Source organism: Chiloscyllium plagiosum, unplaced genomic scaffold (genome assembly GCF_037043375.1).
Source record: "Chiloscyllium plagiosum isolate Xiang-an unplaced genomic scaffold, Cpla_swu_hap1 HiC_scaffold_28, whole genome shotgun sequence".
Lineage (NCBI taxonomy): Eukaryota > Metazoa > Chordata > Chondrichthyes > Orectolobiformes > Hemiscylliidae > Chiloscyllium > Chiloscyllium plagiosum.
Genome location: NW_028270166.1, coordinates 44,418,568 through 44,437,579, shown reverse-complemented (window position 1 = coordinate 44,437,579; position 19,012 = coordinate 44,418,568). Strand labels below are relative to the sequence as shown.

Sequence of the window (19,012 nt, the reverse complement as noted above, 5' to 3'; positions counted from 1 at the left end):
TTTAAAAGCGACCCGCCCGAGCAGGGACTTGAACCCGGGACCCTCAGATTAAAAGTCTGATGCTCTACCGACTGAGCTACCCGGGCTCGTGGCAAGCCGCCGCCCTGCTGCGGCTTTTCCTGCTTGAGCTGGAAAAGACGTTCGCGCTTCACACTCTCGCGCAGCCATTCTGACACAATCCACACAATTCAGTAGGAAAGACGGGCAGCCCCGACTGTGCAGGGCCGATTCCAAACCGCTGTCTCTCTTCATCACCCCCATTCCATTGCCGCCCCGACCTCTCTCTACTGTAACAACCCTCCTCAACACACACCTCTGGCACCGTCAAAGCCATCAGCAAGCTTACAACACAGCACCGCCAAAGTAAGAACGGTGCTCATGAGACGGCCTCATCATCATCCCTCCAACACCACGCACAGTCCCTACCCCCAGCATCCACTCTCTGCTCGACACAATCCACCCGAACACAAGCCGCAGGCACCGACACTCCCACACGCACTGCCACATCACCATCAGCTCCAAAACAAGGAAGATGTGCATGAAAGGTTCCGTTTGAAGTGTCTGACTTGATTTTAAAAAAGCAGACCATCGATGACAGCAGTGTCCATAAATCGAAGCTTCAGCACGTGCAAATAGAATCAGGATTTCACTGCTGCCTCCCAGCGCCACGGACCCTTGTCGGATTCGAGCCTCGGGCGACTACCTGTGTGCAGTTTGCACATTCTACCCGTGTCTGCGTGGATTTCGTCGGACGGATCCGGTTTCCTCCCACAGTCCAAAGGTGTGCAGGTCAGGTGTTCTGACCATGCTAAATTGCCCATTGTTTTCAGGGATGTGTAGGTTCGGTGCATTTGTTCGGGGTAAATAGAGTCATGCGGTCGGGGTTTGGGTGTGTGGGGGATACTACTGGGAGAGTCGGGAGCCTGTTTCCACAGTCGAGGGATTCGATGCTAATTTCTGATTACGCACATTTGGAGGACCTGAAAGAGATCAATTCAAACAGAAGCCACGCTTTGCGGGAGAAACACCGCGAGTTTGGCAGCAACTGCCACATTTCGGAAATGCAGGCAAAAGTGGCCTGTGCTTGCTTCCCACCGCCACAATGTGAGGGCCATTCAGTCTGATTTGCTCGCACTACGCCTTCGCTGTTGTCCCGTGGCAGTGCAATTTAAAAGCGACCCGCCCGAGCAGGGACTTGAACCCTGGACCCTCAGATTAAAAGTCTGATGCTCTACCGACTGAGCTACCCGGGCTCGGGGCAAGCCAACGCCCTGCTGCGGCTTTTCCTGCTTGAGCTGGAAAAGACGTTCGCGCTTCACACTCTCGCGCAGCCATTCTGACACAATCCACACAATTCAGTAGGAAAGACGGGCAGCCCCGACTGTGCAGGGCCGATTCCAAACCGCTGTCTCTCTTCATCACCCCCATTCCATTGCCGCCCCGACCTCTCTCTACTGTAACAACCCTCCTCAACACACACCTCTGGCACCGTCAAAGCCATCAGCAAGCTTACAACACAGCACCGCCAAAGTAAGAACGGTGCTCATGAGACGGCCTCATCATCATCCCTCCAACACCACGCACAGTCCCTACCCCCAGCATCCACTCTCTGCTCGACACAATCCACCCGAACACAAGCCGCAGGCACCGACACTCCCACACGCACTGCCACATCACCATCAGCTCCAAAACAAGGAAGATGTGCATGAAAGGTTCCGTTTGAAGTGTCTGACTTGATTTTAAAAAAGCAGACCATCGATGACAGCAGTGTCCATAAATCGAAGCTTCAGCACGTGCAAATAGAATCAGGATTTCACTGCTGCCTCCCAGCGCCACGGACCCTTGTCGGATTCGAGCCTCGGGCGACTACCTGTGTGCAGTTTGCACATTCTACCCGTGTCTGCGTGGATTTCGTCGGACGGATCCGGTTTCCTCCCACAGTCCAAAGGTGTGCAGGTCAGGTGTTCTGACCATGCTAAATTGCCCATTGTTTTCAGGGATGTGTAGGTTCGGTGCATTTGTTCGGGGTAAATAGAGTCATGCGGTAGGGGTTTGGGTGTGTGGGGGATACTACTGGGAGAGTCGGGAGCCTGTTTCCACAGTCGAGGGATTCGATGCTAATTTCTGATTACGCACATTTGGATGACCTGAAAGAGATCAATTCAAACAGAAGCCACGCTTTGCGGGAGAAACACCGCGAGTTTGGCAGCAACTGCCACATTTCGGAAATGCAGGCAAAAGTGGCCTGTGCTTGCTTACCACCGCCACAATGTGAGGGCCATTCAGTCTGATTTGCTCGCACTACGCCTTCGCTGTTGTCCCGTGGCAGTGCAATTTAAAAGCGACCCGCCCGAGCAGGGACTTGAACCCGGGACCCTCAGATTAAAAGTCTGATGCTCTACCGACTGAGCTACCCGGGCTCGTGGCAAGCCGCCGCCCTGCTGCGGCTTTTCCTGCTTGAGCTGGAAAAGACGTTCGCGCTTCACACTCTCGCGCAGCCATTCTGGCACAATCCACACAATTCAGTAGGAAAGACGGGCAGCCCCGACTGTGCAGGGCCGATTCCAAACCGCTGTCTCTCTTCATCACCCCCATTCCATTGCCGCCCCGACCTCTCCCTACTGTAACAACCCTCCTCAACACACACCTCTGGCACCGTCAAAGCCATCAGCAAGCTTACAACACAGCACCGCCAAAGTAAGAACGGTGCTCATGAGACGGCCTCATCATCATCCCTCCAACACCACGCACAGTCCCTACCCCCAGCATCCACTCTCTGCTCGACACAATCCACCCGAACACAAGCCGCAGGCACCGACACTCCCACACGCACTGCCACATCACCATCAGCTCCAAAACAAGGAAGATGTGCATGAAAGGTTCCGTTTGAAGTGTCTGACTTGATTTTAAAAAAGCAGACCATCGATGACAGCAGTGTCCATAAATCGAAGCTTCAGCACGTGCAAATAGAATCAGGATTTCACTGCTGCCTCCCAGCGCCACGGACCCTTGTCGGATTCGAGCCTCGGGCGACTACCTGTGTGCAGTTTGCACATTCTACCCGTGTCTGCGTGGATTTCGTCGGACGGATCCGGTTTCCTCCCACAGTCCAAAGGTGTGCAGGTCAGGTGTTCTGACCATGCTAAATTGCCCATTGTTTTCAGGGATGTGTAGGTTCGGTGCATTTGTTCGGGGTAAATAGAGTCATGCGGTCGGGGTTTGGGTGTGTGGGGGATACTACTGGGAGAGTCGGGAGCCTGTTTCCACAGTCGAGGGATTCGATGCTAATTTCTGATTACGCACATTTGGAGGACCTGAAAGAGATCAATTCAAACAGAAGCCACGCTTTGCGGGAGAAACACCGCGAGTTTGGCAGCAACTGCCACATTTCGGAAATGCAGGCAAAAGTGGCCTGTGCTTGCTTCCCACCGCCACAATGTGAGGGCCATTCAGTCTGATTTGCTCGCACTACGCCTTCGCTGTTGTCCCGTGGCAGTGCAATTTAAAAGCGACCCGCCCGAGCAGGGACTTGAACCCTGGACCGTCAGATTAAAAGTCTGATGCTCCACCGACTGAGCTACCCGGGCTCGTGCCAAGCCGCCGCCCTGCTGCGGCTTTTCCTGCTTGAGCTGGAAAAGACGTTCGCGCTTCACACTCTCGCGCAGCCATTCTGACACAATCCACACAATTCAGTAGGAAAGACGGGCAGCCCCGACTGTGCAGGGCCGATTCCAAACCGCTGTCTCTCTTCATCACCCCCATTCCATTGCCGCCCCGACCTCTCCCTACTGTAACAACCCTCCTCAACACACACCTCTGGCACCGTCAAAGCCATCAGCAAGCTTACAACACAGCACCGCCAAAGTAAGAACGGTGCTCATGAGACGGCCTCATCATCATCCCTCCAACACCACGCACAGTCCCTACCCCCAGCATCCACTCTCTGCTCGACACAATCCACCCGAACACAAGCCGCAGGCACCGACACTCCCACACGCACTGCCACATCACCATCAGCTCCAAAACAAGGAAGATGTGCATGAAAGGTTCCGTTTGAAGTGTCTGACTTGATTTTAAAAAAGCAGACCATCGATGACAGCAGTGTCCATAAATCGAAGCTTCAGCACGTGCAAATAGAATCAGGATTTCACTGCTGCCTCCCAGCGCCACGGACCCTTGTCGGATTCGAGCCTCGGGCGACTCCCTGTGTGCAGTTTGCACATTCTACCCGTGTCTGCGTGGATTTCGTCGGACGGATCCGGTTTCCTCCCACAGTCCAAAGGTGTGCAGGTCAGGTGTTCTGGCCATGCTAAATTGCCCATTGTTTTCAGGGATGTGTAGGTTCGGTGCATTTGTTCGGGGTAAATAGAGTCATGCGGTAGGGGTTTGGGTGTGTGGGGGATACTACTGGGAGAGTCGGGAGCCTGTTTCCACAGTCGAGGGATTCGATGCTAATTTCTGATACGCACATTTGGAGGACCTGAAAGAGATCAATTCAAACAGAAGCCACGCTTTGCGGGAGAAACACCGCGAGTTTGGCAGCAACTGCCACATTTCGGAAATGCAGGCAAAAGTGGCCTGTGCTTGCTTCCCACCGCCACAATGTGAGGGCCATTCAGTCTGATTTGCTCGCACTTCGCCTTCGCTGTTGTCCCGTGGCAGTGCAATTTAAAAGCGACCCGCCGCAGCAGGGACTTGAACCCTGGACCGTCAGATTAAAAGTCTGATGCTCTACCGACTGAGCTACCCGGGCTCGTGGCAAGCCGCCGCCCTGCTGCGGCTTTTCCTGCTTGAACTGGAAAAGACGTTCGCGCTTCACACTCTCGCGCAGCCATTCTGACACAATCCACACAATTCAGTAGGAAAGACGGGCAGCCCCGACTGTGCAGGGCCGATTCCAAACCGCTGTCTCTCTTCATCACCCCCATTCCATTGCCGCCCCGACCTCTCCCTACTGTAACAACCCTCCTCAACACACACCTCTGGCACCGTCAAAGCCATCAGCAAGCTTACAACACAGCACCGCCAAAGTAAGAACGGTGCTCATGAGACGGCCTCATCATCATCCCTCCAACACCACGCACAGTCCCTACCCCCAGCATCCACTCTCTGCTCGACACAATCCACCCGAACACAAGCCGCAGGCACCGACACTCCCACACGCACTGCCACATCACCATCAGCTCCAAAACAAGGAAGATGTGCATGAAAGGTTCCGTTTGAAGTGTCTGACTTGATTTTAAAAAAGCAGACCATCGATGACAGCAGTGTCCATAAATCGAAGCTTCAGCACGTGCAAATAGAATCAGGATTTCACTGCTGCCTCCCAGCGCCACGGACCCTTGTCGGATTCGAGCCTCGGGCGACTACCTGTGTGCAGTTTGCACATTCTACCCGTGTCTGCGTGGATTTCGTCGGACGGATCCGGTTTCCTCCCACAGTCCAAAGGTGTGCAGGTCAGGTGTTCTGACCATGCTAAATTGCCCATTGTTTTCAGGGATGTGTAGGTTCGGTGCATTTGTTCGGGGTAAATAGAGTCATGCGGTAGGGGTTTGGGTGTGTGGGGGATACTACTGGGAGAGTCGGGAGCCTGTTTCCACAGTCGAGGGATTCGATGCTAATTTCTGATTACGCACATTTGGATGACCTGAAAGAGATCAATTCAAACAGAAGCCACGCTTTGCGGGAGAAACACCGCGAGTTTGGCAGCAACTGCCACATTTCGGAAATGCAGGCAAAAGTGGCCTGTGCTTGCTTCCCACCGCCACAATGTGAGGGCCATTCAGTCTGATTTGCTCGCACTACGCCTTCGCTGTTGTCCCGTGGCAGTGCAATTTAAAAGCGACCCGCCCGAGCAGGGACTTGAACCCTGGGCCCTCAGATTAAAAGTCTGATGCTCTACCGACTGAGCTACCCGGGCTCGTGGCAAGCCGCCGCCCTGCTGCGGCTTTTCCTGCTTGAGCTGGAAAAGACGTTCGCGCTTCACACTCTCGCGCAGCCATTCTGACACAATCCACACAATTCAGTAGGAAAGACGGGCAGCCCCGACTGTGCAGGGCCGATTCCAAACCGCTGTCTCTCTTCATCACCCCCATTCCATTGCCGCCCCGACCTCTCTCTACTGTAACAACCCTCCTCAACACACACCTCTGGCACCGTCAAAGCCATCAGCAAGCTTACAACACAGCACCGCCAAAGTAAGAACGGTGCTCATGAGACGGCCTCATCATCATCCCTCCAACACCACGCACAGTCCCTACCCCCAGCATCCACTCTCTGCTCGACACAATCCACCCGAACACAAGCCGCAGGCACCGACACTCCCACACGCACTGCCACATCACCATCAGCTCCAAAACAAGGAAGATGTGCATGAAAGGTTCCGTTTGAAGTGTCTGACTTGATTTTAAAAAAGCAGACCATCGATGACAGCAGTGTCCATAAATCGAAGCTTCAGCACGTGCAAATAGAATCAGGATTTCACTGCTGCCTCCCAGCGCCACGGACCCTTGTCGGATTCGAGCCTCGGGCGACTACCTGTGTGCAGTTTGCACATTCTACCCGTGTCTGCGTGGATTTCGTCGGACGGATCCGGTTTCCTCCCACAGTCCAAAGGTGTGCAGGTCAGGTGTTCTGACCATGCTAAATTGCCCATTGTTTTCAGGGATGTGTAGGTTCGGTGCATTTGTTCGGGGTAAATAGAGTCATGCGGTCGGGGTTTGGGTGTGTGGGGGATACTACTGGGAGAGTCGGGAGCCTGTTTCCACAGTCGAGGGATTCGATGCTAATTTCTGATTACGCACATTTGGAGGACCTGAAAGAGATCAATTCAAACAGAAGCCACGCTTTGCGGGAGAAACACCGCGAGTTTGGCAGCAACTGCCACATTTCGGAAATGCAGGCAAAAGTGGCCTGTGCTTGCTTCCCACCGCCACAATGTGAGGGCCATTCAGTCTGATTTGCTCGCACTACGCCTTCGCTGTTGTCCCGTGGCAGTGCAATTTAAAAGCGACCCGCCCGAGCAGGGACTTGAACCCTGGACCCTCAGATTAAAAGTCTGATGCTCTACCGACTGAGCTACCCGGGCTCGGGGCAAGCCAACGCCCTGCTGCGGCTTTTCCTGCTTGAGCTGGAAAAGACGTTCGCGCTTCACACTCTCGCGCAGCCATTCTGACACAATCCACACAATTCAGTAGGAAAGACGGGCAGCCCCGACTGTGCAGGGCCGATTCCAAACCGCTGTCTCTCTTCATCACCCCCATTCCATTGCCGCCCCGACCTCTCTCTACTGTAACAACCCTCCTCAACACACACCTCTGGCACCGTCAAAGCCATCAGCAAGCTTACAACACAGCACCGCCAAAGTAAGAACGGTGCTCATGAGACGGCCTCATCATCATCCCTCCAACACCACGCACAGTCCCTACCCCCAGCATCCACTCTCTGCTCGACACAATCCACCCGAACACAAGCCGCAGGCACCGACACTCCCACACGCACTGCCACATCACCATCAGCTCCAAAACAAGGAAGATGTGCATGAAAGGTTCCGTTTGAAGTGTCTGACTTGATTTTAAAAAAGCAGACCATCGATGACAGCAGTGTCCATAAATCGAAGCTTCAGCACGTGCAAATAGAATCAGGATTTCACTGCTGCCTCCCAGCGCCACGGACCCTTGTCGGATTCGAGCCTCGGGCGACTACCTGTGTGCAGTTTGCACATTCTACCCGTGTCTGCGTGGATTTCGTCGGACGGATCCGGTTTCCTCCCACAGTCCAAAGGTGTGCAGGTCAGGTGTTCTGACCATGCTAAATTGCCCATTGTTTTCAGGGATGTGTAGGTTCGGTGCATTTGTTCGGGGTAAATAGAGTCATGCGGTAGGGGTTTGGGTGTGTGGGGGATACTACTGGGAGAGTCGGGAGCCTGTTTCCACAGTCGAGGGATTCGATGCTAATTTCTGATTACGCACATTTGGATGACCTGAAAGAGATCAATTCAAACAGAAGCCACGCTTTGCGGGAGAAACACCGCGAGTTTGGCAGCAACTGCCACATTTCGGAAATGCAGGCAAAAGTGGCCTGTGCTTGCTTACCACCGCCACAATGTGAGGGCCATTCAGTCTGATTTGCTCGCACTACGCCTTCGCTGTTGTCCCGTGGCAGTGCAATTTAAAAGCGACCCGCCCGAGCAGGGACTTGAACCCGGGACCCTCAGATTAAAAGTCTGATGCTCTACCGACTGAGCTACCCGGGCTCGTGGCAAGCCGCCGCCCTGCTGCGGCTTTTCCTGCTTGAGCTGGAAAAGACGTTCGCGCTTCACACTCTCGCGCAGCCATTCTGACACAATCCACACAATTCAGTAGGAAAGACGGGCAGCCCCGACTGTGCAGGGCCGATTCCAAACCGCTGTCTCTCTTCATCACCCCCATTCCATTGCCGCCCCGACCTCTCTCTACTGTAACAACCCTCCTCAACACACACCTCTGGCACCGTCAAAGCCATCAGCAAGCTTACAACACAGCACCGCCAAAGTAAGAACGGTGCTCATGAGACGGCCTCATCATCATCCCTCCAACACCACGCACAGTCCCTACCCCCAGCATCCACTCTCTGCTCGACACAATCCACCCGAACACAAGCCGCAGGCACCGACACTCCCACACGCACTGCCACATCACCATCAGCTCCAAAACAAGGAAGATGTGCATGAAAGGTTCCGTTTGAAGTGTCTGACTTGATTTTAAAAAAGCAGACCATCGATGACAGCAGTGTCCATAAATCGAAGCTTCAGCACGTGCAAATAGAATCAGGATTTCACTGCTGCCTCCCAGCGCCACGGACCCTTGTCGGATTCGAGCCTCGGGCGACTACCTGTGTGCAGTTTGCACATTCTACCCGTGTCTGCGTGGATTTCGTCGGACGGATCCGGTTTCCTCCCACAGTCCAAAGGTGTGCAGGTCAGGTGTTCTGACCATGCTAAATTGCCCATTGTTTTCAGGGATGTGTAGGTTCGGTGCATTTGTTCGGGGTAAATAGAGTCATGCGGTCGGGGTTTGGGTGTGTGGGGGATACTACTGGGAGAGTCGGGAGCCTGTTTCCACAGTCGAGGGATTCGATGCTAATTTCTGATTACGCACATTTGGAGGACCTGAAAGAGATCAATTCAAACAGAAGCCACGCTTTGCGGGAGAAACACCGCGAGTTTGGCAGCAACTGCCACATTTCGGAAATGCAGGCAAAAGTGGCCTGTGCTTGCTTACCACCGCCACAATGTGAGGGCCATTCAGTCTGATTTGCTCGCACTACGCCTTCGCTGTTGTCCCGTGGCAGTGCAATTTAAAAGCGACCCGCCCGAGCAGGGACTTGAACCCGGGACCCTCAGATTAAAAGTCTGATGCTCTACCGACTGAGCTACCCGGGCTCGTGGCAAGCCGCCGCCCTGCTGCGGCTTTTCCTGCTTGAGCTGGAAAAGACGTTCGCGCTTCACACTCTCGCGCAGCCATTCTGACACAATCCACACAATTCAGTAGGAAAGACGGGCAGCCCCGACTGTGCAGGGCCGATTCCAAACCGCTGTCTCTCTTCATCACCCCCATTCCATTGCCGCCCCGACCTCTCTCTACTGTAACAACCCTCCTCAACACACACCTCTGGCACCGTCAAAGCCATCAGCAAGCTTACAACACAGCACCGCCAAAGTAAGAACGGTGCTCATGAGACGGCCTCATCATCATCCCTCCAACACCACGCACAGTCCCTACCCCCAGCATCCACTCTCTGCTCGACACAATCCACCCGAACACAAGCCGCAGGCACCGACACTCCCACACGCACTGCCACATCACCATCAGCTCCAAAACAAGGAAGATGTGCATGAAAGGTTCCGTTTGAAGTGTCTGACTTGATTTTAAAAAAGCAGACCATCGATGACAGCAGTGTCCATAAATCGAAGCTTCAGCACGTGCAAATAGAATCAGGATTTCACTGCTGCCTCCCAGCGCCACGGACCCTTGTCGGATTCGAGCCTCGGGCGACTACCTGTGTGCAGTTTGCACATTCTACCCGTGTCTGCGTGGATTTCGTCGGACGGATCCGGTTTCCTCCCACAGTCCAAAGGTGTGCAGGTCAGGTGTTCTGACCATGCTAAATTGCCCATTGTTTTCAGGGATGTGTAGGTTCGGTGCATTTGTTCGGGGTAAATAGAGTCATGCGGTCGGGGTTTGGGTGTGTGGGGGATACTACTGGGAGAGTCGGGAGCCTGTTTCCACAGTCGAGGGATTCGATGCTAATTTCTGATTACGCACATTTGGAGGACCTGAAAGAGATCAATTCAAACAGAAGCCACGCTTTGCGGGAGAAACACCGCGAGTTTGGCAGCAACTGCCACATTTCGGAAATGCAGGCAAAAGTGGCCTGTGCTTGCTTCCCACCGCCACAATGTGAGGGCCATTCAGTCTGATTTGCTCGCACTACGCCTTCGCTGTTGTCCCGTGGCAGTGCAATTTAAAAGCGACCCGCCCGAGCAGGGACTTGAACCCTGGACCCTCAGATTAAAAGTCTGATGCTCTACCGACTGAGCTACCCGGGCTCGGGGCAAGCCAACGCCCTGCTGCGGCTTTTCCTGCTTGAGCTGGAAAAGACGTTCGCGCTTCACACTCTCGCGCAGCCATTCTGACACAATCCACACAATTCAGTAGGAAAGACGGGCAGCCCCGACTGTGCAGGGCCGATTCCAAACCGCTGTCTCTCTTCATCACCCCCATTCCATTGCCGCCCCGACCTCTCTCTACTGTAACAACCCTCCTCAACACACACCTCTGGCACCGTCAAAGCCATCAGCAAGCTTACAACACAGCACCGCCAAAGTAAGAACGGTGCTCATGAGACGGCCTCATCATCATCCCTCCAACACCACGCACAGTCCCTACCCCCAGCATCCACTCTCTGCTCGACACAATCCACCCGAACACAAGCCGCAGGCACCGACACTCCCACACGCACTGCCACATCACCATCAGCTCCAAAACAAGGAAGATGTGCATGAAAGGTTCCGTTTGAAGTGTCTGACTTGATTTTAAAAAAGCAGACCATCGATGACAGCAGTGTCCATAAATCGAAGCTTCAGCACGTGCAAATAGAATCAGGATTTCACTGCTGCCTCCCAGCGCCACGGACCCTTGTCGGATTCGAGCCTCGGGCGACTACCTGTGTGCAGTTTGCACATTCTACCCGTGTCTGCGTGGATTTCGTCGGACGGATCCGGTTTCCTCCCACAGTCCAAAGGTGTGCAGGTCAGGTGTTCTGACCATGCTAAATTGCCCATTGTTTTCAGGGATGTGTAGGTTCGGTGCATTTGTTCGGGGTAAATAGAGTCATGCGGTAGGGGTTTGGGTGTGTGGGGGATACTACTGGGAGAGTCGGGAGCCTGTTTCCACAGTCGAGGGATTCGATGCTAATTTCTGATTACGCACATTTGGATGACCTGAAAGAGATCAATTCAAACAGAAGCCACGCTTTGCGGGAGAAACACCGCGAGTTTGGCAGCAACTGCCACATTTCGGAAATGCAGGCAAAAGTGGCCTGTGCTTGCTTACCACCGCCACAATGTGAGGGCCATTCAGTCTGATTTGCTCGCACTACGCCTTCGCTGTTGTCCCGTGGCAGTGCAATTTAAAAGCGACCCGCCCGAGCAGGGACTTGAACCCGGGACCCTCAGATTAAAAGTCTGATGCTCTACCGACTGAGCTACCCGGGCTCGTGGCAAGCCGCCGCCCTGCTGCGGCTTTTCCTGCTTGAGCTGGAAAAGACGTTCGCGCTTCACACTCTCGCGCAGCCATTCTGGCACAATCCACACAATTCAGTAGGAAAGACGGGCAGCCCCGACTGTGCAGGGCCGATTCCAAACCGCTGTCTCTCTTCATCACCCCCATTCCATTGCCGCCCCGACCTCTCCCTACTGTAACAACCCTCCTCAACACACACCTCTGGCACCGTCAAAGCCATCAGCAAGCTTACAACACAGCACCGCCAAAGTAAGAACGGTGCTCATGAGACGGCCTCATCATCATCCCTCCAACACCACGCACAGTCCCTACCCCCAGCATCCACTCTCTGCTCGACACAATCCACCCGAACACAAGCCGCAGGCACCGACACTCCCACACGCACTGCCACATCACCATCAGCTCCAAAACAAGGAAGATGTGCATGAAAGGTTCCGTTTGAAGTGTCTGACTTTATTTTAAAAAAGCAGACCATCGATGACAGCAGTGTCCATAAATCGAAGCTTCAGCACGTGCAAATAGAATCAGGATTTCACTGCTGCCTCCCAACGCCACGGACCCTTGTCGGATTCGAGCCTCGGGCGACTCCCTGTGTGCAGTTTGCACATTCTACCCGTGTCTGCGTGGATTTCGTCGGACGGATCCGGTTTCCTCCCACAGTCCAAAGGTGTGCAGGTCAGGTGTTCTGGCCATGCTAAATTGCCCATTGTTTTCAGGGATGTGTAGGTTCGGTGCATTTGTTCGGGGTAAATAGAGTCATGCGGTAGGGGTTTGGGTGTGTGGGGGATACTACTGGGAGAGTCGGGAGCCTGTTTCCACAGTCGAGGGATTCGATGCTAATTTCTGATACGCACATTTGGAGGACCTGAAAGAGATCAATTCAAACAGAAGCCACGCTTTGCGGGAGAAACACCGCGAGTTTGGCAGCAACTGCCACATTTCGGAAATGCAGGCAAAAGTGGCCTGTGCTTGCTTCCCACCGCCACAATGTGAGGGCCATTCAGTCTGATTTGCTCGCACTTCGCCTTCGCTGTTGTCCCGTGGCAGTGCAATTTAAAAGCGACCCGCCGCAGCAGGGACTTGAACCCTGGACCGTCAGATTAAAAGTCTGATGCTCTACCGACTGAGCTACCCGGGCCCGTGGCAAGCCGCCGCCCTGCTGCGGCTTTTCCTGCTTGAGCTGGAAAAGACGTTCGCGCTTCACACTCTCGCGCAGCCATTCTGACACAATCCACACAATTCAGTAGGAAAGACGGGCAGCCCCGACTGTGCAGGGCCGATTCCAAACCGCTGTCTCTCTTCATCACCCCCATTCCATTGCCGCCCCGACCTCTCTACTGTAACAACCCTCCTCAACACACACCTCTGGCACCGTCAAAGCCATCAGCAAGCTTACAACACAGCACCGCCAAAGTAAGAACGGTGCTCATGAGACGGCCTCATCATCATCCCTCCAACACCACGCACAGTCCCTACCCCCAGCATCCACTCTCTGCTCGACACAATCCACCCGAACACAAGCCGCAGGCACCGACACTCCCACACGCACTGCCACATCACCATCAGCTCCAAAACAAGGAAGATGTGCATGAAAGGTTCCGTTTGAAGTGTCTGACTTGATTTTAAAAAAGCAGACCATCGATGACAGCAGTGTCCATAAATCGAAGCTTCAGCACGTGCAAATAGAATCAGGATTTCACTGCTGCCTCCCAGCGCCACGGACCCTTGTCGGATTCGAGCCTCGGGCGACTACCTGTGTGCAGTTTGCACATTCTACCCGTGTCTGCGTGGATTTCGTCGGACGGATCCGGTTTCCTCCCACAGTCCAAAGGTGTGCAGGTCAGGTGTTCTGACCATGCTAAATTGCCCATTGTTTTCAGGGATGTGTAGGTTCGGTGCATTTGTTCGGGGTAAATAGAGTCATGCGGTAGGGGTTTGGGTGTGTGGGGGATACGACTGGGAGAGTCGGGAGCCTGTTTCCACAGTCGAGGGATTCGATGCTAATTTCTGATTACGCACATTTGGATGACCTGAAAGAGATCAATTCAAACAGAAGCCACGCTTTGCGGGAGAAACACCGCGAGTTTGGCAGCAACTGCCACATTTCGGAAATGCAGGCAAAAGTGGCCTGTGCTTGCTTCCCACCGCCACAATGTGAGGGCCATTCAGTCTGATTTGCTCGCACTACGCCTTCGCTGTTGTCCCGTGGCAGTGCAATTTAAAAGCGACCCGCCCGAGCAGGGACTTGAACCCGGGACCCTCAGATTAAAAGTCTGATGCTCTACCGACTGAGCTACCCGGGCTCGTGGCAAGCCGCCGCCCTGCTGCGGCTTTTCCTGCTTGAGCTGGAAAAGACGTTCGCGCTTCACACTCTCGCGCAGCCATTCTGACACAATCCACACAATTCAGTAGGAAAGACGGGCAGCCCCGACTGTGCAGGGCCGATTCCAAACCGCTGTCTCTCTTCATCACCCCCATTCCATTGCCGCCCCGACCTCTCCCTACTGTAACAACCCTCCTCAACACACACCTCTGGCACCGTCAAAGCCATCAGCAAGCTTACAACACAGCACCGCCAAAGTAAGAACGGTGCTCATGAGACGGCCTCATCATCATCCCTCCAACACCACGCACAGTCCCTACCCCCAGCATCCACTCTCTGCTCGACACAATCCACCCGAACACAAGCCGCAGGCACCGACACTCCCACACGCACTGCCACATCACCATCAGCTCCAAAACAAGGAAGATGTGCATGAAAGGTTCCGTTTGAAGTGTCTGACTTGATTTTAAAAAAGCAGACCATCGATGACAGCAGTGTCCATAAATCGAAGCTTCAGCACGTGCAAATAGAATCAGGATTTCACTGCTGCCTCCCAGCGCCACGGACCCTTGTCGGATTCGAGCCTCGGGCGACTCCCTGTGTGCAGTTTGCACATTCTACCCGTGTCTGCGTGGATTTCGTCGGACGGATCCGGTTTCCTCCCACAGTCCAAAGGTGTGCAGGTCAGGTGTTCTGGCCATGCTAAATTGCCCATTGTTTTCAGGGATGTGTAGGTTCGGTGCATTTGTTCGGGGTAAATAGAGTCATGCGGTAGGGGTTTGGGTGTGTGGGGGATACTACTGGGAGAGTCGGGAGCCTGTTTCCACAGTCGAGGGATTCGATGCTAATTTCTGATACGCACATTTGGAGGACCTGAAAGAGATCAATTCAAACAGAAGCCACGCTTTGCGGGAGAAACACCGCGAGTTTGGCAGCAACTGCCACATTTCGGAAATGCAGGCAAAAGTGGCCTGTGCTTGCTTCCCACCGCCACAATGTGAGGGCCATTCAGTCTGATTTGCTCGCACTTCGCCTTCGCTGTTGTCCCGTGGCAGTGCAATTTAAAAGCGACCCGCCGCAGCAGGGACTTGAACCCTGGACCGTCAGATTAAAAGTCTGATGCTCTACCGACTGAGCTACCCGGGCTCGTGGCAAGCCGCCGCCCTGCTGCGGCTTTTCCTGCTTGAACTGGAAAAGACGTTCGCGCTTCACACTCTCGCGCAGCCATTCTGACACAATCCACACAATTCAGTAGGAAAGACGGGCAGCCCCGACTGTGCAGGGCCGATTCCAAACCGCTGTCTCTCTTCATCACCCCCATTCCATTGCCGCCCCGACCTCTCCCTACTGTAACAACCCTCCTCAACACACACCTCTGGCACCGTCAAAGCCATCAGCAAGCTTACAACACAGCACCGCCAAAGTAAGAACGGTGCTCATGAGACGGCCTCATCATCATCCCTCCAACACCACGCACAGTCCCTACCCCCAGCATCCACTCTCTGCTCGACACAATCCACCCGAACACAAGCCGCAGGCACCGACACTCCCACACGCACTGCCACATCACCATCAGCTCCAAAACAAGGAAGATGTGCATGAAAGGTTCCGTTTGAAGTGTCTGACTTGATTTTATAAAAGCAGACCATCGATGACAGCAGTGTCCATAAATCGAAGCTTCAGCACGTGCAAATAGAATCAGGATTTCACTGCTGCCTCCCAGCGCCACGGACCCTTGTCGGATTCGAGCCTCGGGCGACTCCCTGTGTGCAGTTTGCACATTCTACCCGTGTCTGCGTGGATTTCGTCGGACGGATCCGGTTTCCTCCCACAGTCCAAAGGTGTGCAGGTCAGGTGTTCTGGCCATGCTAAATTGCCCATTGTTTTCAGGGATGTGTAGGTTCGGTGCATTTGTTCGGGGTAAATAGAGTCATGCGGTAGGGGTTTGGGTGTGTGGGGGATACTACTGGGAGAGTCGGGAGCCTGTTTCCACAGTCGAGGAATTCGATGCTAATTTCTGATTACGCACATTTGGAGGACCTGAAAGAGATCAATTCAAACAGAAGCCACGCTTTGCGGGAGAAACACCGCGAGTTTGGCAGCAACTGCCACATTTCGGAAATGCAGGCAAAAGTGGCCTGTGCTTGCTTCCCACCGCCACAATGTGAGGGCCATTCAGTCTGATTTGCTCGCACTTCGCCTTCGCTGTTGTCCCGTGGCAGTGCAATTTAAAAGCGACCCGCCGCAGCAGGGACTTGAACCCTGGACCGTCAGATTAAAAGTCTGATGCTCTACCGACTGAGCTACCCGGGCTCGCGGCAAGCCGCCGCCCTGCTGCGGCTTTTCCTGCTTGAGCTGGAAAAGACGTTCGCGCTTCACACTCTCGCGCAGCCATTCTGACACAATCCACACAATTCAGTAGGAAAGACGGGCAGCCCCGACTGTGCAGGGCCGATTCCAAACCTGCAGGTCACGTGTTCTGGCCATGCTAAATTGCCCATTGTTTTCAGGGATGTGTAGGTTCGGTGCATTTATTCGGGGTAAATAGTCATGCGGTAGGGGTTTGGGTGTGTGGGGGATACTACTGGGAGAGTCGGGAGCCTGTTTCCACAGTCGAGGGATTCTATGCTAATTTCTGATTACGCACATTTGGAGGACCTGAAAGAGATCAATTCAAACAGAAGCCACGCTTTGCGGGAGAAACACCGCGAGTTTGGCAGCAACTGCCACATTTTGGAAATGCAGGCAAAAGTGGCCTGTGCTTGCAAAGCCATCAGCAAGCTTACAACACAGCACCGCCAAAGTATTTTCTGATGGTGTTTCTTCACTTTGCGTAACCAGTAAATCATTGACCTTTTGCTTTGATTCCATCTCGAAATCGCTTTTGAGCAATTTCACAAAACACTCAGATATCTCTGCCTGGAGTCAAATCGTTCACCTCACTCACTCTTCTTTTGATTTGACAAAACGTCCTCTACACCTTACTTTTAAAGGTTTACCTATCACAGGAAGTAACACCAACTCTTCAGCTTTGTTCGCAAAATTTAGGTTAGGATTTCTTGTCTGCTTCCTGTTTAATCTCATGCTATGATTTTTTAAAGTGCTGCCTAGTCAACTCCTGCTCCATTTAATTGCTCCCTACAATTTGACACAGTCCAAACATGTGGTCTCTGAATTCTGATTTACCTATTTTTCTTTAATTTCAGAGGCCCTTTCATCTCATGCGCAAAATCTAAATCAAGTCTACTGAATTTGGTCGATTCATTTTGAGCATCGCAAATGGCAAAGAAAACAAAAGGAATTCCTTTCTCCCAGTCGTCTGTCTAATCTTGACTGTAAACTCTTAACATTGTCTTAACACTCCTTGCAATTCCAGATGATATGCATTGTTTTGAATTGTTTTATTCCTCATCTATCCATTACTTTACCGAAAAGTTTTAGTGTAAAATTTGCCCCTTGATGTGATTGTTTTGTTGTTGTCCATACCCAGTGAAAAATTTGAGTAACTCGTCTCTAATTTTAGCTGTGATGTTGTGTGATGAAATGACCTTTGGAAATCTAGGGGACACGTCCAGTATTAACAAATACTGATTCCCACTTTTGGTTTTAGTTTGGGGTCCTACACAATCGATTATGGCACTTGTTAAAAGGTTTCTCAATTGCAGGAATGGGTATTAAAGGTGCTGCTTTTTATCTTTGCCTGAGGTTTTCCAATTAACTGACACGTGTGAATTATCTGGCAAAATTCATCTACATCCTTATGCAGTCCAGGGCAGTAAAACTGTTTTTGTATTTTAGCTTCAGTTTGTGTTACCCCAAATAACCTTCTACTGATAATTCATGCACTCTCCGGAGTGCCTCCTTTCTCTAACCCATGGTAATACAACTTGTAGAACGTCTGTTCATTTCTCACCTGCCTGACTATGTGATGGTCTCCATTTCCTCACGAACAGTTCATTTTTTAGATGGTAACATTTGGGAATAAACTCAGATTCCACTTCTGTGTACACTTTCTAATGTAATTGCATCAATTTTACATCTTTGTTGTAATTCAGTTAAATTCCTTGAGCGAAAAATATCCACTTTGTCTTCCACGTGTTCCTGTTTTGTCTCAACCATTTGATCAAACATGGTCTGATAGTTCTACATCAACTTCCTTTTTGTATTCTTTGACTTGTCCTCCTGTTTCAACTGTTGGCATTGTGACCTTGTAATTACAGTCAGGTAAATTTCTAGGATATACTTCTTGTAATGCCTTAGTTGCCTGATTCTCTACTGGCTTTTCAACCACAGTAGACCCACTTCTGTGATCCAGCTAATATGTTACCAAGGAGAAATTGTATTCCTGGAACCGAGTGTTCCTGCAGTACCCCTACCACCACTTCTCCATTTGTCACGGTAGACTGTAACTTCACTCTACATAAATTGAAGACTTCCTGTCTTACCATGAATTCCACAAATTGGCGTTTTTTCTGGCAATAGTTCTTCTGAATTACGTATCTCTTCATCTCACAAAGAGAGGCACGATCCCACATCTGTTAACACTGTAAGTTATTACCTACTGCTGGTAATGCTAGCAATAAATCTTACCTTTGCAAGTAAGTAGTTTAAGAAAATCTGGCACTTCCTCCTCAACCAACCTCTGACCAGGTTGTACTTTCTGGTGCAGCGTTTTGGCCGCCACTGTGCTTTTTGCTACTTTAACAAAATTTACTGGCTTATCCTGTTTTCCTACATCAATCTTCCCAAGTGCTTTTCTAACCCACCAACACTGACTCCATGTGGCCTACTTTATTGCAATGAAAATACCTGAGGTTTTCAACTTCTCTTTTCCCTTCCTGGCTTTCCTTTTTATACCTGTAGTAAGCTATCTTTATCATCTTCACCGAGATCTACTTTTTCCTTA

The 19,012-nt window shown here is 52.3% G+C and overlaps 15 non-coding genes across 15 annotated transcripts; all 15 read right to left on the bottom strand.

The window, feature by feature from the left end:
- Positions 1-13: 13 nt before the first annotated feature.
- Positions 14-86, bottom strand: trnak-uuu (transfer RNA lysine (anticodon UUU)). The gene has a single exon. It is a non-coding gene; the product is annotated as a tRNA-Lys (tRNA).
- Positions 87-1,180: 1,094 nt separating this feature from the next.
- Positions 1,181-1,253, bottom strand: trnak-uuu (transfer RNA lysine (anticodon UUU)). Its single transcript has one exon. It is a non-coding gene; the product is annotated as a tRNA-Lys (tRNA).
- A 1,094-nt stretch (positions 1,254-2,347) lies between these two features.
- Positions 2,348-2,420, bottom strand: trnak-uuu (transfer RNA lysine (anticodon UUU)). Its single transcript has one exon. It is a non-coding gene; the product is annotated as a tRNA-Lys (tRNA).
- Positions 2,421-3,514: 1,094 nt separating this feature from the next.
- Positions 3,515-3,587, bottom strand: trnak-uuu (transfer RNA lysine (anticodon UUU)). Its single transcript has one exon. It is a non-coding gene; the product is annotated as a tRNA-Lys (tRNA).
- A 1,093-nt stretch (positions 3,588-4,680) lies between these two features.
- trnak-uuu (transfer RNA lysine (anticodon UUU)) lies at positions 4,681-4,753 on the bottom strand. The gene has a single exon. It is a non-coding gene; the product is annotated as a tRNA-Lys (tRNA).
- Positions 4,754-5,847: 1,094 nt separating this feature from the next.
- On the bottom strand, positions 5,848-5,920 carry trnak-uuu (transfer RNA lysine (anticodon UUU)). Its single transcript has one exon. It is a non-coding gene; the product is annotated as a tRNA-Lys (tRNA).
- Positions 5,921-7,014: 1,094 nt separating this feature from the next.
- Positions 7,015-7,087, bottom strand: trnak-uuu (transfer RNA lysine (anticodon UUU)). Its single transcript has one exon. It is a non-coding gene; the product is annotated as a tRNA-Lys (tRNA).
- Positions 7,088-8,181: 1,094 nt separating this feature from the next.
- Positions 8,182-8,254, bottom strand: trnak-uuu (transfer RNA lysine (anticodon UUU)). Its single transcript has one exon. It is a non-coding gene; the product is annotated as a tRNA-Lys (tRNA).
- Positions 8,255-9,348: 1,094 nt separating this feature from the next.
- trnak-uuu (transfer RNA lysine (anticodon UUU)) lies at positions 9,349-9,421 on the bottom strand. Its single transcript has one exon. It is a non-coding gene; the product is annotated as a tRNA-Lys (tRNA).
- A 1,094-nt stretch (positions 9,422-10,515) lies between these two features.
- trnak-uuu (transfer RNA lysine (anticodon UUU)) lies at positions 10,516-10,588 on the bottom strand. Its single transcript has one exon. It is a non-coding gene; the product is annotated as a tRNA-Lys (tRNA).
- Positions 10,589-11,682: 1,094 nt separating this feature from the next.
- Positions 11,683-11,755, bottom strand: trnak-uuu (transfer RNA lysine (anticodon UUU)). Its single transcript has one exon. It is a non-coding gene; the product is annotated as a tRNA-Lys (tRNA).
- A 1,093-nt stretch (positions 11,756-12,848) lies between these two features.
- On the bottom strand, positions 12,849-12,928 carry trnak-uuu (transfer RNA lysine (anticodon UUU)). Its single transcript has one exon. It is a non-coding gene; the product is annotated as a tRNA-Lys (tRNA).
- Positions 12,929-14,013: 1,085 nt separating this feature from the next.
- On the bottom strand, positions 14,014-14,086 carry trnak-uuu (transfer RNA lysine (anticodon UUU)). The gene has a single exon. It is a non-coding gene; the product is annotated as a tRNA-Lys (tRNA).
- A 1,093-nt stretch (positions 14,087-15,179) lies between these two features.
- trnak-uuu (transfer RNA lysine (anticodon UUU)) lies at positions 15,180-15,252 on the bottom strand. Its single transcript has one exon. It is a non-coding gene; the product is annotated as a tRNA-Lys (tRNA).
- Positions 15,253-16,346: 1,094 nt separating this feature from the next.
- trnak-uuu (transfer RNA lysine (anticodon UUU)) lies at positions 16,347-16,426 on the bottom strand. Its single transcript has one exon. It is a non-coding gene; the product is annotated as a tRNA-Lys (tRNA).
- Positions 16,427-19,012: the final 2,586 nt, after the last annotated feature.